Source organism: Oncorhynchus kisutch, linkage group LG17, assembly GCF_002021735.2.
Source record: "Oncorhynchus kisutch isolate 150728-3 linkage group LG17, Okis_V2, whole genome shotgun sequence".
Lineage (NCBI taxonomy): Eukaryota > Metazoa > Chordata > Actinopteri > Salmoniformes > Salmonidae > Oncorhynchus > Oncorhynchus kisutch.
In genome coordinates, this window is record NC_034190.2 from 78,327,432 (window position 1) to 78,343,625 (window position 16,194).

Here is a 16,194-nt window from a genome sequence, read left to right on the forward strand (position 1 = left end):
AAACTCATAAAGACAAAGGAAGTCAAATACATTTAATATTAATAAATAATATACATTGTAGTGAAAATAAATCTGTATCCCCATAGTTATGTGACCTCTGACATCATCACAATAAATGTATGGTATATTTCTAGGACAAAAAGCACATGTTCAGCTTAATAAAAACACATTTTCCCAGCTAAAAAAAAGGACTATATTAAGTGCCACAAAAAAGAACAGGGTTAACTGGAACAGGAAAGACGTTTTCTTCTTAAATCAGCCATAAATCCCCTTGTGACAGAGGGAATGGGAGCTTGATGTGTGCAACAGAGAGTGGCAAGTGAATGCAAGATTCACCCCGACTTCGGCGATGTCATTTACAAAATAGCCTCCAACACTCTACTCAATTGGATGCAGTCGTTCCCAGTGCGATCCGTTTTGTCACCAAAGCCCCATATACTACCCACCACTGCGACCTGTACGTTCTCGTTGGCTGGCCCTCGCTTCATACTCGTCTTCTAAGCAGCTACAGGAAACGTTCTGTGGAGGTTGTTGCTGCTAAAGGAAGATCTACAAGTTAATCAATTCAAGGGTTCACTTACTGTTTCCAGCCTGCACTGTGAATGATTACTCAATGTCTTCAATAAAAATGGGAAAAGTACATCCGTTTGTGTGTTATTAGTTTAGCCAGATTGTGTTTGTCTATTATTGTCACTTAGATGAAGATCAGACCACATTTTATGTGTAATCAATGCAGAAATCCAGGTAATTCCAAAGGCTTCACAAACGTTCTTGCAACTGGCCACTTTAACAACTGGAACACTAGTCACTTTAATAATGTTTACATATCTTGCTTTACTCATCTCATGTACAGTATATGCTGTATCCTATACTATTCTGCTGTATCTTAGTCTGTGCCGCTCTGACATTGCTCGTCCATATATTTATATATTCTTAATTCCATTCCTTTACTTAGATTTGTGTGTATTGGGTATATGTTGTGAAATTGTTAAATATTACTTGTTAGATATTACTGAACTGTCGGAGCTAGAAACACAAGAATTTCACTACACCCGCAATAACATCTGCTAAACACGTGTATGTGACCAATACAATTTGATTTGATTTACACTATACATATATTAAAGGGCACTTCGTTTAATTTAGCAAGCAGGCTTTTAAAATTCAATATTCTACTTAAAATATCAAAGGTACACAAAATGCGCTCTTTTAGTGTCACTGTATCTGATCTGATATTGAAAGGAATGCAGTATTCTGGCTTCAACGACCTCTGTTAACTTTGGTAGACTTTGATAACCAGTACTACGTGTCTGGAAGCCCAGCTCTAGATCCTCAGGCTTTATCCAAACATTCTCCCTGTGATCAGTCTGCTCCACACAGGATCTAAGGACTAAGTTGATTAACAGGAGTTCATTTTACTGTGGTTAAAGTAGGAGGGGTTCAGTTGAAAACACACAAATGGGGATCTGGAAACAACTGGAGGGGTGGGAGGAGGGGGTTAGGGCAAGAGAGTTGGGGGTAGGGGAGGGGAGGGGATAAGAGGAGGCGAGAGAGAGAGGAGGGGAGTGGAGTGAGGGAGTGAGAGGGGGTTTTGGAGGCACATCAAGAGTTTGCCTTTTAAAGGGATACTTTGGGATTTTGGCAATGGGGCCCTTTATCTACTTCCCAGGAGTCAGATGAACTTGTGTATACCATTTGTATGGTACCCACAAGTTCATCTGACTCTGGGAAGTAGAAAAAGGGCCTCATTGCCAAAATACTGAAGTATCCCTTTAAGGGGTATGATATCAAATCCCTGCAAGCTCACATGCAGCAGCCAACACACCGAACAAACAAAAGAAAACAAAAGAAACAAACAACAGCAAAAAGACAGGAGAATCAAACAACAACAGAAAGACAGGAGAATCAAACAACAACAAAAAGACAGGAGAAACAAACAACAACAAGACAGGAGAAACAAACAACAACAAAAAGACAGGAGAAACAAACAACAACAAGACAGGAGAAACAAACAACAACAAGACAGGAGAAACAAACAACAACAAGACAGGAGAATCAAACAACAACAACAAGACAGGAGAAACAAACAACAACAAAAAGACAGGAGAAACAAACAACAACAAAAAGACAGGAGAATCAAACAACAACAAAAAGACAGGAGAAACAAACAACAACAAGACAGGAGAAACAAACAACAACAAAAAGACAGGAGAAACAAACAACAACAAAAAGACAGGAGAAACAAACAACAACAAAAAGACAGGAGAAACAAACAACAACAAAAAGACAGGAGAATCAAACAACAACAAAAAGACAGGAGAAACAAACAACAACACGACAGGAGAAACAAACAACAACAAGAAGACAGGAGAAACAAAGAAAGAATAAGACTAATGTTGCTCTCTGACTCTAGGATCTGGACGACTGACGAGCCTCTTCTGGGAGCAGTAGCAAAGTGTCATAGTGTCACACCCTGACCATAGTTTGCTTTGTATGTTTCTATGTTTTGGTTGGTCAGGGTGTGATCTGAGTGGGCATTCTATGTTGGATGTCTTGTTTGTCTATTTCTATGTCTGGCCTGATATGGTTCTCAATCAGAGGCAGGTGTTAGTCATTGTCTCTGATTGGGAACCATATTTAGGTAGCCTGGGTTTCACTGTGTGTTTGTGGGTGATTGTTCCTGTCTTTGTGTTTGCACCAGATGGGACTGTTTTAGGTTCTCACGTTTGTTGTTTTTGTTAGTTATCTCATGTGTAGTGTCTTTATAAATTAAAGAACATGAATAACCACCACGCTGCATTTTGGTCCGCCTCTACTTCACCTAAAGAGAACCGTTGCAGAATCACCCACCACAACAGGACCAAGCGGCGCGGTAATGGGCAGCAGCTGTTACGGTTTTCTTCCGTCGAAAGAGAGTCGGACCAAAATGCAGCGTGGTTAATACGATACATGTTTAATGACAAGATAAACACGACAATACAAAAACAACAAACGGAACGTGAAAACCTATACAGCCTATCTGGTGACAACTAACACAAAGACAGGAACAATCACCCACAAACACACAGTGAAACCCGGGCTACCTAAATATGGTTCCCAATCAGAGACAACGAGAATCACCTGACTCTGATTGAGAACCGCCTCAGGCAGCCATAGACTCTCCTAGACAACCCTACTCAGTCACAATCCCAATATCTACTAAAACCCCAATACAAAAACAAACCACAAAATAAACCCATGTCACACCCTGGCCTGACCAAATAAATAAAGAAAACACTAAATACTAAGACCAAGGCGTGACAGCAGCAGAAGCAGCGTAATAAGGATTTCTGGACTTGGGAAGAAATCCTCGACGGGAGAGGAACCTGGGCAAAGCCAGGGGAGTTTCGCCAACCCAAGGTGCAGCAGGAGAAATGGCAGCAGGAGCAGCGAGAGGAATGGACATGGGAGGACGAATTGGACGGAGAAGGACCCTGGGCTCAGCCTGGAGAATATCCCCGCCCCAAAGAAGAACTGGAGGCGGTGAAAGCGGAGAGGCGCTGGTATGAGGAGGCAGCACGGCGCCGTGGATGGAAGCCCGAGAGTCAGCCCCAAAAATGTCTTGGGGGGGGGGCTCACAGGAAGTGTGGTGAAGCCAGGTAGGAGACCTGCGCCAACTTCCTGTGCTTACCGGGGGTCTGGAGAGACCGTTTCAGAGTGAGTGAGAGAGGGAGTAACAGAGACGGTTTCAGAGTGAGAGAGAAAGGGAGTAACAGAGGGGGTTTCAGAGTGAGAGAGAGAGGGAGAAACAGAGAGGGTTTCAGAGTGAGAGAGAGGGAGTAACAGAGTTTCAGAGTGAGTGAGAGAGGGAGTAACAGAGAGGGTTTCAGAGTGAGAGAGAGAAGGAGAAACAGAGAGGGTTTCAGAGTGAGAGAGAGAGGGAGTAACAGAGACGGTTTCAGAGTGAGAGAGAGGGAGTAACAGAGTTTCAGAGTGAGTGAGAGAGAGAGGGAGTAACAGAGACAGTTTCAGAGTGAGAGAGAGAGGGAGTAACAGAGTTTCAGAGTGAGTGAGAGAGGGAGTAACAGAGACAGTTTCAGAGTGAGAGAGAGAGGGAGTAACAGAGGGGGTTTCAGAGTGACAGAGAGAGGGAGGGAGAAACATAGGGAGTTTCAGAGTGAGAGAGAGAAGGAGAAACAGAAGGTTTCAGAGTGAGAGAGAAGGAGAAACAGAAGGTTTCAGAGTGAGAGAGAGAAGGAGTAACAGAGGGTTTCAGAGTGAGAAAAGGAGTAACAGAGGGTTTCAGAGTGAGAGAAGGAGTAACAGATACGGTTTCAGAGTGAGAGAGAGAGGGAGAAACAGAGAGTTTCAGAGTGAGTGGGAGAGAGAAGGAGAAACAGAGAGGGTTTCAGAGTGAGAGAGAGAGGGAGTAACAGAGACGGTTTCAGAGTGAGAGAGAGGGAGTAACAGAGGGTTTCAGAGTGAGTGAGAGAGAGAAGGAGTAACAGAGACGGTTTCAGAGTGAGAGAGAGAGGGAGTAACAGAGGGGGTTTCAGAGTGAGAGAGAGAGGGAGAAACAGAGAAGGTTTCAGAGTGAGAGAGGGAGGGAGAAACAGAGGGGGTTTCAGAGTGAGAGAGAGAGGGAGGGAGAAACAGAGAGTGTTTCAGAGCAAGAGGGAGGGACAAACAGAGAAGGTTTCAGAGTGAGAGAGAGAAGGAGTAACAGAGGGTTTCAGAGTGAGAGAAGGAGTAACAGAGGGTTTCAGAGTGAGAGAAGGAGTAACAGATACGGTTTCAGAGTGAGAGAGAGAAGGAGTAACAGAGGGTTTCAGAGTGAGAGAAGGAGTAACAGAGGGTTTCAGAGTGAGAGAAGGAGTAACAGATACGGTTTCAGAGTGAGAGAGAGAAGGAGTAACAGAGACGGTTTCAGAGTAAGAGAGAGAGGGAGGGAGAAACAGAGGGGGTTTCAGAGTGAGAGAGAGAGGGAGGGAGAAACAGAGGGGGTTTCAGAGTGAGAGAGAGAGGGAGGGAGAAACAGAGGGGGTTTCAGAGTGAGAGAGAGAGGGAGGGAGAAACAGAGGGGGTTTCAGAGTGAGAGAGAGAGGGAGGGAGAAACAGAGGGGGTTTCAGAGTGAGAGAGAGATGGAGGGAGAAACAGAGAGTGTTTCAGAGCAAGAGGGAGGGACAAACAGAGAAGGTTTCAGAGTGAGAGAGAGAAGGAGTAACAGAGGGTTTCAGAGTGAGAGAAGGAGTAACAGAGGGTTTCAGAGTGAGAGAAGGAGTAACAGATACGGTTTCAGAGTGAGAGAGAGAAGGAGTAACAGAGGGTTTCAGAGTGAGAGAAGGAGTAACAGAGGGTTTCAGAGTGAGAGAAGGAGTAACAGATACGGTTTCAGAGTGAGAGAGAGAGGGAGAAACAGAGAGTGTTTCAGAGTGGGAGAGAGAAGGAGAAACAGAGAGGGTTTCAGAGTGAGTGAGAGAGAGAAGGAGTAACAGAGACGGTTTCAGAGTGAGAGAGAGAGGGAGTAACAGAGTTTCAGAGTGAGTGAGAGAGGGAAGTAACAGAGACAGTTTCAGAGTGAGAGAGAGAGGGAGTAACAGAGGGGGTTTCAGAGTGACAGAGAGAGGGAGGGAGAAACATAGGGAGTTTCAGAGTGAGAGAGAGAAGGAGAAACAGAAGGTTTCAGAGTGAGAGAGAAGGAGAAACAGAAGGTTTCAGAGTGAGAAAAGGAGTAACAGAGGGTTTCAGAGTGAGAGAAGGAGTAACAGATACGGTTTCAGAGTGAGAGAGAGAGGGAGAAACAGAGAGTTTCAGAGTGAGTGGGAGAGAGAAGGAGAAACAGAGAGGGTTTCAGAGTGAGAGAGAGAGGGAGTAACAGAGACGGTTTCAGAGTGAGAGAGAGGGAGTAACAGAGGGTTTCAGAGTGAGTGAGAGAGAGAAGGAGTAACAGAGATGGTTTCAGAGTGAGAGAGAGAGGGAGTAACAGAGGGGGTTTCAGAGCAAGAGGGAGGGACAAACAGAGAAGGTTTCAGAGTGAGAGAGAGAAGGAGTAACAGAGGGTTTCAGAGTGAGAGAAGGAGTAACAGAGGGTTTCAGAGTGAGAGAAGGAGTAACAGATACGGTTTCAGAGTGAGAGAGAGAAGGAGTAACAGAGGGTTTCAGAGTGAGAGAAGGAGTAACAGAGGGTTTCAGAGTGAGAGAAGGAGTAACAGATACGGTTTCAGAGTGAGAGAGAGAAGGAGTAACAGAGACGGTTTCAGAGTAAGAGAGAGAGGGAGGGAGAAACAGAGGGGGTTTCAGAGTGAGAGAGAGAGGGAGGGAGAAACAGAGGGGGTTTCAGAGTGAGAGAGAGAGGGAGGGAGAAACAGAGGGGGTTTCAGAGTGAGAGAGAGAGGGAGGGAGAAACAGAGGGGGTTTCAGAGTGAGAGAGAGAGGGAGGGAGAAACAGAGGGGGTTTCAGAGTGAGAGAGAGAGGGAGGGAGAAACAGAGGGGGTTTCAGAGTGAGAGAGAGATGGAGGGAGAAACAGAGAGTGTTTCAGAGCAAGAGGGAGGGACAAACAGAGAAGGTTTCAGAGTGAGAGAGAGAAGGAGTAACAGAGGGTTTCAGAGTGAGAGAAGGAGTAACAGAGGGTTTCAGAGTGAGAGAAGGAGTAACAGATACGGTTTCAGAGTGAGAGAGAGAAGGAGTAACAGAGGGTTTCAGAGTGAGAGAAGGAGTAACAGAGGGTTTCAGAGTGAGAGAAGGAGTAACAGATACGGTTTCAGAGTGAGAGAGAGAGGGAGAAACAGAGAGTGTTTCAGAGTGGGAGAGAGAAGGAGAAACAGAGAGGGTTTCAGAGTGAGAGAGAGAGGGAGTAACAGAGACGGTTTCAGAGTGAGAGAGAGGGAGTAACAGAGGGTTTCAGAGTGAGTGAGAGAGAGAAGGAGTAACAGAGACGGTTTCAGAGTGAGAGAGAGAGGGAGTAACAGAGGGGGTTTCAGAGTGAGAGAGAGAGGGAGAAACAGAGAAGGTTTCAGAGTGAGAGAGGGAGGGAGTAACAGAGGGGGTTTCAGAGTGAGAGACAGAAGGAGTAACAGAGGGGGTTTCAGAGTGAGAGAGAGAGGGAGGGAGAAACAGAGGGGGTTTCAGAGTGAGAGAGAGAGGGAGGGAGAAACAGAGGGGGTTTCAGAGTGAGAGAGAGAGGGAGGGAGAAACAGAGGGGGTTTCAGAGTGAGAGAGAGAGGGAGGGAGAAACAGAGGGGGTTTCAGAGTGAGAGAGAGAGGGAGGTAGAAACAGAGAGTGTTTCAGAGCAAGAGGGAGGGACAAACAGAGAAGGTTTCAGAGTGAGAGAGAGAAGGAGTAACAGAGGGTTTCAGAGTGAGAGAAGGAGTAACAGAGGGTTTCAGAGTGAGAGAAGGAGTAACAGATACGGTTTCAGAGTGAGAGAGAGAAGGAGTAACAGAGGGTTTCAGAGTGAGAGAAGGAGTAACAGAGGGTTTCAGAGTGAGAGAAGGAGTAACAGATACGGTTTCAGAGTGAGAGAGAGAAGGAGTAACAGAGACGGTTTCAGAGTAAGAGAGAGAGGGAGTAACAGAGGGTTTCAAAGTGAGTGAGAGAAGGAGTAACAGAGGGGGTTTCAGAGTGAGAGAGAGAAGGAGAAACAGAGGGGGTTTCAGAGTGAGAGAGAGAAGGAGTAACAGAGGGGGTTTCAGAGTGAGAGAGAGAAGGAGTAACAGAGGGCGATTCAGAGTGAGAGAGCGAGGGAGGGAGAAACAGAGAGTGTTTCAGAGCAAGAGGGAGGGAGAAACAGAGAAGGTTTCAGAGTGAGAGAGAGGAGTAACAGAGGGGGTTTCAGAGTGAGAGAGAGAAGGAGTAACAGAGGGGGTTTCAGAGTGAGAGAGGGAGGGAGGGAGAAACAGAGTGTTTCGGAGCAAGAGGGAGGGAGAAACAGAGAGTGTTTCAGAGCAAGAGGGAGGGAGAAACAGAGAAGGTTTCAGAGCAAGAGGGAGGGAGAAACAGAGAGGTATTGATATTGCTATGAGAGAAGACAGAGGGAGAGAGACCATATATGTAAAGAATATAGTATAGTATAATATAGTATAGAGACGGGGGATGCATATGTCTGTGTGAGACAGAGAGAGGAGTGAGAGAAGGTATATCCTCTGGCCCTTGGAGAGTGAGCGTGAGGCTGAATGGGAACCAGAAAAAGGGGAAGGGCCTCGCGTCAGCCAACAAAAACAGCTGCCTGAGACTACGCAGGAAAACAGTGTCTGGTAGAGTATAGGGAGAGGTGGACAGGGAGAGAGAGGACAGGAGAGAGAGAGAGAGCGCCAGGGCTCACATCTCTATATGGGTTGCGTCCTGACTGCGGAGCCTTGCTGTGGGGAGGAAGCAGAGCCTGTGCCCGTGGTGAGAGGGTCACTGACGCGCCGAGGTCCAGAGAGGTCCAACAGCAGCAGGATGAGGCTGACTAAGGTGAGTCTCTGGGTGGGCTTATCTATGGGGCCACAGCTGGTCCAATACAATAGAGCTGGGTTTTAGGACCCTTTCACATCCTAATTTATATTTGCATATTTCCATAAAGGAATGTATATGTGTTTGGTCTGTGTATATGTGTTTGGTCTGGGTATATGTGTTTGGTCTGTGTATATGTGTTTGGTCTGTGTATATGTGTTTGGTCTGTGTATATGTGTTTGGTCTATGTATATGTGTTTGGTCTGTGTATATGTGTTTGGTCTGTGTATATGTGTTTGGTCTGTGTATATGAGTGTGCTTGTTACTTTGAGTTGTGTCTGGTGTCTGTGCCCATGTTTGGGTGCAGGTTTTAAATTACAGTGGGGGTTGAGGGGGCTCCCCCAATAACAAATCAGGGCCCCCTTATCAGAATGGAAATGGTCAAAGATATGGATGTTGGGCAACCCCAAGAGATGTTGGGCACCCCCAAGAGATGTTGGGCACCCCCAAGAGATGTTGTGCACCCCCAAGAGTCCATGTATAATTTGAACCCTGATTGGTTACTTTGGTGTTATTGTAAATCCCCATGGTTACAACACATACTATCCAGTGTGGGAATGCTTAGCCCTCTGGACGGCATCCAGCTGACTCGTCAGAAAGGGACCTGGGGTCTACTGTCAGAATGGGTTATTCTCTTCTCATGTTGTTACTAATCTATTACAGAGCTGATCTACAGTACTGGCCTTCTTCTCATGTTGTTACTAATCTATCACAGAGCTGATCTATTGTACTGGCCTACTTCTCATGTTGTTACTAATCTATCACAGAGCTGATCTACAGTACTGGCCTACTTCTAATTTTGTTACTAATCTATCACAGAGCTGATCTACAGTACTGGCCTACTTCTAATTTTGTTACTAATCTATCACAGAGCTGATCTACAGTACTGGCCTACTTCTCATGTTGTTACTAATCTATCACAGAGCTGATCTACAGTACTGGCCTTCTTCTCATGTTGTTACTAATCTATCACATAGCTGATCTACAGTACTGGCCTACTTCTCATGTTGTTACTAATCTATCACATAGCTGATCTACAGTACTGGCCTACTTCTCATGTTGTTACTAATCTATCACATAGCTGATCTACAGTACTGGCCTACTTCTCATGTTGTTACTAATCTATCACAGAGCTGATCTACAGTACTGGCCTTCTTCTCATGTTGTTACTAATCTATCACAGAGCTGATCTATTGTACTGGCCTACTTCTCATGTTGTTACTAATCTATCACAGAGCTGATCTACAGTACTGGCCTACTTCTCATGTTGTTACTAATCTATCACAGAGCTGATCTACAGTACTGGCCTACTTCTCATGTTGTTACTAATCTATCACATAGCTGATCTACAGTACTGGCCTACTTCTCATGTTGTTACTAATCTATCACAGAGATGATCTACAGTACTGGCCTACTTCTCATGTTGTTACTAATCTATCACATAGCTGATCTACAGTACTGGCCTACTTCTCATGTTGTTACTAATCTATCACATAGCTGATCTACAGTACTGGCCTACTTCTCATGTTGTTACTAATCTATCACATAGCTGATCTACAGTACTGGCCTACTTCTCATGTTGTTACTAATCTATCACAGAGATGATCTACAGTACTGGCCTACTTCTCATGTTGTTACTAATCTATCACAGAGCTGATCTACAGTACTGGCCTACTTCTCATGTTGTTACTAATCTATCACAGAGCTGATCTGATAACTTTATTTAATTTTTACTGGTTTGGCTGCAGCTGTTAATGTAAAAAAAAATTACATGAAGAGATCAGGATGGAAGATATCTTATTCACTTTTTATAACATTTAACAAAAATATCCCTCTGGGGATTACCGTTTCCCTGTTTGGTCAAAAGGGTGCCAAAGACAATGCTTTGCGTTCCTCTGCCTAGGTGTTGCTAACACCTGCCAGATCTTACGACACCTGGATAGGTATTTAACGTATCAGCTAAACACATCATATGTAATAGAAATCTTTCAGTTGATGACGCAGTTGATGACGTGACACGCAACCATTGGTTGATGCATGCAGCTTCTGAGCAGGGCACTGCGACCAAGGTACTTGTTCTACTGGTCATTGTTCTTCATCCTCACAGGTCATGTGGTACGAGTCATGATGCGGTCACTACTCTGTTATGCTGGCTGTTATCTACAGTACATCCGGTGAGTGGGCTGGCTGTGTTGTTATCATAGAGAAGCTCCATTTAATGGCTAATAGAATTAAATGACTTGGCAGGCAAAAGAAAACACTATTTTCTGTAGCCGAATGTACAACAGGGATCATAGCCAGAGGGGTAATTTTCGCTTGGCAATTGAATATATTTTGATATGATACTCACTCTATTTCTAAGCCTATCATGATCTCCGGAGAACATTGTGATATTTGCCTATGATCCCTTCATCCTAAACCAGAGCTGGGCAGCTCTCCCTCTCTAGAGTTGTGAAGATTAGAGTAGAACAACACTGCAGTACTATAGCATAGATGGGCAACTCTACCTCTCTAGAGTTGTGAAGATTAGAGTAGAACAACACTGCAGTCCTATAGCATAGATGGACAACTCTACCTCTCTAGAGTTGTGAAGATTAGAGTAGAACAACACTGCAGTCCTATAGCATAGATGGGCAACTCTACCTCTCTAGAGTTGTGAAGATTAGAGTAGAACAACACTGCAGTCCTATAGCATAGATGGGCAACTCTACCTCTCTAGAGTTGTGAAGATTAGAGTAGAACAACACTGCAGTCCTATAGCATAGATGGACAACTCTACCTCTCTAGAGTTGTGAAGATTAGAGTAGAACAACACTGCAGTCCTATAGCATAGATGGACAACTCTACCTCTCTAGAGTTGTGAAGATTAGAGTAGAACAACACTGCAGTCCTATAGCATAGATGGACAACTCTACCTCTCTAGAGTTGTGAAGATTAGAGTAGAACAACACTGCAGTCCTATAGCATAGATGGACAACTCTACCTCTCTAGAGTTGTGAAGATTAGAGTAGAACAACACTGCAGTCCTATAGCATAGATGGGCAACTCTACCTCTCTAGAGTTGTGAAGATTAGAGTAGAACAACACTGCAGTCCTATAGCATAGATGGGCAACTCTACCTCTCTAGAGTTGTGAAGATTAGAGTAGAACAACACTGCAGTCCTATAGCATAGATGGTCAACTCTACCTCTCTAGAGTTGTGAAGATTAGAGTAGAACAACACTGCAGTCCTATAGCATAGATGGACAACTCTACCTCTCTAGAGTTGTGAAGATTAGAGTAGAACAACACTGCAGTCCTATAGCATAGATGGACAACTCTACCTCTCTAGAGTTGTGAAGATTAGAGTAGAACAACACTGCAGTCCTATAGCATAGATGGACAACTCTACCTCTCTAGAGTTGTGAAGATTAGAGTAGAACAACACTGCAGTCCTATAGCATAGATGGGCAACTCTACCTCTCTAGAGTTGTGAAGATTAGAGTAGAACAACACTGCAGTCCTATAGCATAGATGGACAACTCTACCTCTCTAGAGTTGTGAAGATTAGAGTAGAACAACACTGCAGTCCTATAGCATAGATGGACAACTCTACCTCTCTAGAGTTGTGAAGATTAGAGTAGAACAACACTGCAGTCCTATAGCATAGATGGGCAACTCTACCTCTCTAGAGTTGTGAAGATTAGAGTAGAACAACACTGCAGTCCTATAGCATAGATGGGCAACTCTACCTCTCTAGAGTTGTGAAGATTAGAGTAGAACAACACTGCAGTCCTATAGCATAGATGGACAACTCTACCTCTCTAGAGTTGTGAAGATTAGAGTAGAACAACACTGCAGTCCTATAGCATAGATGGACAACTCTACCTCTCTAGAGTTGTGAAGATTAGAGTAGAACAACACTGCAGTCCTATAGCATAGATGGACAACTCTACCTCTCTAGAGTTGTGAAGATTAGAGTAGAACAACACTGCAGTCCTATAGCATAGATGGACAACTCTACCTCTCTAGAGTTGTGAAGATTAGAGTAGAACAACACTGCAGTCCTATAGCATAGATGGACAACTCTACCTCTCTAGAGTTGTGAAGATTAGAGTAGAACAACACTGCAGTCCTATAGCATAGATGGGCAACTCTACCTCTCTAGAGTTGTGAAGATTAGAGTAGAACAACACTGCAGTCCTATAGCATAGATGGGCAACTCTACCTCTCTAGAGTTGTGAAGATTAGAGTAGAACAACACTGCAGTCCTATAGCATAGATGGACAACTCTACCTCTCTAGAGTTGTGAAGATTAGAGTAGAACAACACTGCAGTCCTATAGCATAGATGGACAACTCTACCTCTCTAGAGTTGTGAAGATTAGAGTAGAACAACACTGCAGTCCTATAGCATAGATGGACAACTCTACCTCTCTAGAGTTGTGAAGATTAGAGTAGAACAACACTGCAGTCCTATAGCATAGATGGACAACTCTACCTCTCTAGAGTTGTGAAGATTAGAGTAGAACAACACTGCAGTCCTATAGCATAGATGGACAACTCTACCTCTCTAGAGTTGTGAAGATTAGAGTAGAACAACACTGCAGTCCTATAGCATAGATGGCCAGATATCCCTCTGGTTGTACCTGTTACTTTGGTTTACAGATGTACCACACAGCAGTTCTTCAGGCTCAGATTACTGAGTGGTCACAAGAAAATTGTTAAGAATTCCTTGAGGACCATCGATGCTTTAACCAGTACTGCGTCATGGCAACCATATTCCACAGGCATTTTCTAAATACCCAACACAGGAAAGAGCATTGTCGGGTCAAGGGTAAAAATATCCTGTACGACCAGATACTCTTACACAGACACAAATACACGTAAACACAACGATCCACTAACACACACAACCACAAACTCAATCACATGGAGACAAACACTGACAACCCACACCATCCTGTTATCTGTGGTCAACCTCCAGGAAGCTTTGACTGGACTGGATTGGTTTGGAACTATAATCTGTCCAAAACTTTGATCAGTATTGGAGGAATGTGTGTATGGGGCAGAGTATGAGATGAAAGTAGAGACCTTTCCTTTCTCTAAATCTTGCCACCCCAACAAATCCCTGATCCACCAATAAATAAAAAACAGAATCCCCCCCCAAAATAATATTTTATTTTCTTCTCAAATAATTTCTTGACGTCTATTCAAAAGAGTGTTTTGAAAGAGTAGGACATGTTCTGGGAATGAGCTGGAACTTGGCAGGAAAGGTAGGCAGGGCACGTAAAGTAAGTGGGATATGATTCAGCATTTTATTCATCTCTCATGTAGGATAAATGTAAATATTCCCAAAATATATACAACCCCACAGAGGACCTCTCAGACAAATTCTATTTTCTCACGTGCGTTTGTAATTATCGTCTCTTTCTCCTTCTCTCACTCTCTTCCCCCTCTCATTCTGTCTGTCTTTCTCTCTTTCTCCTTCTCTCACTCTCTTCCCCCTCTCATTCTGTCTGTCTTTCTCTCTTTCTCTGCCTCACTCTCTCTCTCTCTGTCTGTACAGCTGTAACTTATCAACCTTTGGCTTAGTGCTGTCTAACACAATCATTCCTCAAGCATTACAGCTCCCCTCTCCCCCACCTCATTTCCTCTTTGCCAATGTTCCCACTCTCTAAACCTTTCTCATTTACCTCTAAGTTGCTCCATGCCCTTCCCCTGGTCCCCCAAGTGCTATGCTCTGTGAACTTCAGCCAACAAAAGGTTGATGTCTATCTTATTTTAGAGGTATCATTCTATCTGTTCCATGTTGATGAGGATCAGTCTGGCTCACTGGGTCTCCATTTCTCAGTATCTCTGCACCGTTAAAGATGTAATGGTGGGAGGCAGTTCTGCCTGATCTGCTATTATACAGGCTTAGCTGGCCTCCTATTTGAGGTTCAAAGCTGTTGCCCCCCACCCCTCTCTCGTATTTGCCTCTGTCCTTGTATCTTACTTTGTAAATAAATATACATGTCCATCCTCATGTCTATGTGTATTGGAGGATGCGACAAGTATATTTGGCTACGGCCAATTCAACAGCTGTAATCAAATCCCTCCTCCATGCCCAACCCCCCAACCCTACCCCCCACTCTTCAAGCATAAATCCCAGATTCCCAGCATCCTGTCAGCTGGAGGAGGTACCCCTATATTTTGTTAAAATCTCTTGTGGTCTGCCTGCTCCTCCCCCCTCACCCCTCTCTCCCCCTCTCCCCCACTCCCCCTCTCCCCTCTCCCCCTCTCCCCCTCTCCCCTCTCTCCCCCTCTCCCCCTCTACCATCTCCCCCTCTCCCCCTCTCCCCTCTCTCCCCCTCTCCCCCCCTGTCTCCCCCTCTCCCCCTGTCTCCCCTTCTCCCCCTCACCCCCTCTCCCCCATTTCCTCCACGGTCCAACAGAAAAAAAGTTCCAGACAAATAAAAGTCCCTGGACCCTCCGTTTTAATACAAGAGGAAATTCCATGGCGTTTAGACGTTTTTTAAAGACTGGACTGGGTGTGTTGTTCTGGGATTCCTATGAGTTACACTCAAATTGTGCATGCAGTCACTAGAGTCATGTTTCTGTGCGAATGTGTTTACTCTCCTACTGACACAGTCATAAATAATGTTATTATGAATAGTTTTGCATGTATGGCATGATTATGGAAATGGAACAGATACATGGGTTGGCAAATAGCACAGATTATTGGTATTTATCACTATTCTCTTGAGCATTATGGTAATAAATAGTTTAATCTTGGCTTCTGATTGGCTGGGTAGAAATATCGACATATTGGTTCCACCTACCCAATCCTCTCAGATCGACAGACATGGCTGGGGAATAGGGGTTAGGGGTCATTTCGGAACTCACGACACCACCTCTGGATTGAGTGAAAATGTGTTACGCCACAACACTGACGCACTTGCTAACTTGTTGCACTTCTGTGTTTCCCCCACATGGTGTAGCTCTTGTGCTAATGGTAACATGGATATAGTTTGACACCTGAAGAAAATTGTCCACCCACGAGAGTTTATTACAAAAGATGAGGGGGGGGGGGGGTTTAGACTCACCTCTCATTGCATTAAGCCCATGTCTAATCTTACAACTTGTGTAGATACATTTAAAGTGTGTGTGTGTGTGTGTGTGTGTGTGTGTGTGTGTGTGTGTGTGTGTGTGTGTGTGTGTGTGTGTGTGTGTGTGTGTGTGTGTGTGTGTGTGTGTGTGTGTGTGTGTGTGTGTGTGTGTGTGTGTGTGTGTGTGTGTGTGTGTAGAAGTGTTTAGCAGTAAATAGTAAACAAACAAAAATTTGACCAGCTGGGGACATTGTGTTAGTCCCCACAGGGTCAAATGCTATTTCTAGGGGGTTAGAACTGGTGTTAGGGTTAGAATTAGGTTTAGGGTTAGGGTTAGGAGCTAGGGATAGGGTTAGGGTTAAGGTCAAGGTTAGGTTTTTGGGTTAAAGTTAGGGTTAGGGCAAGATTACGGGTTAGGGCTAGGTTTAGGGTTAGGGAAAATTGGATTTTGAATGGGACTGAATTGTGTCCCCACAAAGTTAGCTGTACAAGACTGTGTGTGTGTGTGTATGTGTATGTGTGTGTGTGTTCATGCTTGTGTGTGTGTGTGTGTGTGTGTGTGTGTGTGTGTGTGTGTGTGTGTGTGTGTGTGTGTGTGTGTGTGTGTGTGTGTGTGTGTGTGTGTGTGTGTGTGTGTGTGTGTGTGTGT

General features: G+C 44.6%; 1 long non-coding RNA gene across 1 annotated transcript in view; it reads left to right on the forward strand.

The window, feature by feature from the left end:
* Window positions 1-8,325: 8,325 nt before the first annotated feature.
* Window positions 8,326-16,194, forward strand: part of LOC109907089 (uncharacterized) — a 19,080-nt gene continuing 11,211 nt past the window's right edge. Inside the window, exons 1-2 of the long non-coding RNA XR_004203735.1 lie at window positions 8,326-8,437; window positions 10,584-10,650. This is a non-coding gene — a long non-coding RNA (uncharacterized LOC109907089). The remainder of the gene's footprint in view (window positions 8,438-10,583; window positions 10,651-16,194) is intronic.